This window comes from Lithobates pipiens, unplaced genomic scaffold, assembly GCF_037356315.1.
Source record: "Lithobates pipiens isolate NorthernLeopardFrog02 unplaced genomic scaffold, aLitPip1_a1.2 Scaffold_10, whole genome shotgun sequence".
Taxonomy (NCBI): domain Eukaryota; kingdom Metazoa; phylum Chordata; class Amphibia; order Anura; family Ranidae; genus Lithobates; species Lithobates pipiens.
Genome location: NW_027507686.1, coordinates 71,708,544 through 71,710,721, shown reverse-complemented (window position 1 = coordinate 71,710,721; position 2,178 = coordinate 71,708,544).

Below are 2,178 nucleotides of genomic sequence, written 5' to 3'. Positions count from 1 at the left end.
TCAGACTGTGGAAATGCAAGTCATTAAATTGCTTGTTTCTGATGAATAGTAACCACTATGTAAGCAATGAAAATTCTTTCCACTGGATTTGGAGTACAGCACATTTGAACTCTGTGATTTGATGTTGTGAAGGCATTACAGTATTATATGTAACTCACTTTCCCTAATTTGATAGCAAAAAATTTAATGAATTATTTTCTACCCATTAACTACATTGGATTTCACAATAATGCACACCTAAAAGCCAAAATGTTTCATCTTTTGGTTTTGAAATGTGCAACCTAAGCTGGATTGTCCTAAAATGTCCTCCTCTGACACAGAGCCTGGATACTCTACTACTACATGTGTCATTGCTCCTCTCGCTTGGCACACAGCCTGCATCTGTATGGAATGGTAATGCCAGTGGTTGCAATATTGACTTTCATGATCAGAAGGGGGCTTTAATGCCACATGAGTACAACCCACAGCTCCTACTGCTGCTGGGAACCCATTAATTGTTTGAAAGTCACAGGACGCTGCCTTACGTAGAACAATGCCCTTTGGGAACTGGATGCATTTGTGTGCACGATGTACTATGGCTTCAGTGACCTTTGTAATGCAGCGAGACTTGCTGGCTTGACTGATCCCTGCAGCACCACCTGAGGATGTTTGGAATGTACCAGATGTGTAGAAATCCAAGGCAGCTGTCACCTTGACATAAACAGGAAGAGCACGCGAGCATCCCGTATAGGGCTGTAGGTCAAGTTCTAGCAAGTGCCACAAATCCTGGATGAAGGTAATATCGCTGCAAAACCACTTCCTCTTGGCAAGTTCAAGAACTGTATACATGTCCTACAAATGCGCTCTTAAGGAAGGCGACGTCTGACATGAGCACGTTTGGGCAAGTAGTTGAAGAGCCATATGTCTGGGAGCAACAGATGGACTCCTGAATGGGAGCAGTGACCCTGGGGAGAGGGAAAGTGATGTCAAATGGAACCAGTGAGGATCTACTTGTAGCATAGCCAAAAAGACCAATTCATTGAGGAAACCAATTTTAATTTACAATGTAGCTTTATTAAACTGCAGGGAGTGCCCTTGCATGTACTTTATAGTTATGCACCTTGTGCATTATATCAACTCTGAAGTCCTGGAAGTACCCCTCAAAAGAGAATTGTGCACAAATATCTGCCAGGGAACAGGTGGTTTATATAGAAATCCAGCTCAAAGTGAGCTTTCTTAAAACTGTTATAAAGATTAAACATTGTTGACCTAAATGCATTCTCTACTATTAACCTACCTGCATCCCCCCTCCACTGCTACATTTGGCACCTCCTTTGGGGAGTGGGTACCTGGTTTTGACAGAGGACACTGCTGGATTCCGGCACAGGTATATTAAAAGTGAGCAGCTACAGTATTTGTAGCTGCTGACTTAATTTTTTTGAGGGGGAGCCTGAAGTATACCTAGTATAGTTTAAGCAGACCTCCCCCAACCCACAGATGCATCCTGGGAAGGCTACATCACCAGTGCCTCCCCCCTCAGATGATGTGCACTGTCACATTTCGGGAGACCCAGACTTCTAGGAAGTTGGGTTCATCCCCCCTTAGTGAAAATGGTCATAGAAGATGCCTTTGTGGCACATTGGTTACTTTTTTCCTGTGTAGAGCAAACATGCTGCATATTTTTGGTGCCCAGGATGTCCTGGTGTTCAATAGACATGAATAGATGAAGGTGGCTATAGGCTGCTACTTGTGTTACATGACACATGTGCACAAATAATAATGTTCTGGTCACAGGTAGTGTGTGTTTGGAACATTGTGCTCATGTGCCACTGTGCATGAAGTCAAATGGAAAGGAAAAGAAAAAATAAAGTATGAAAAGATTTTGAAGTTGGTGTTGGGATCCTGGTATCTTGATACATTGGTGAGATTTACTAAAACCGGAGTGTGCAAAACCTGGTGCAGCTGTGCATTAGAGCTGCACGTTTAATCGCCAAGAATGGGTATCGCGATCTTGACTAAAGTGTTTTCTGATTCTTTCTATGCAAAGAATTCTCTCTGCTCTTCTGAAGCCACAGCCATCAAAAGAAAGGAAGAGAAAAACTGGGCAGTCTGCCAAGAATTAAAACATTCTTTATCAGTTAAACTAAGACCCCTTTCACACTGGGGAGCTTTGCCGGCGCTACAGCACTAAAAATAGCA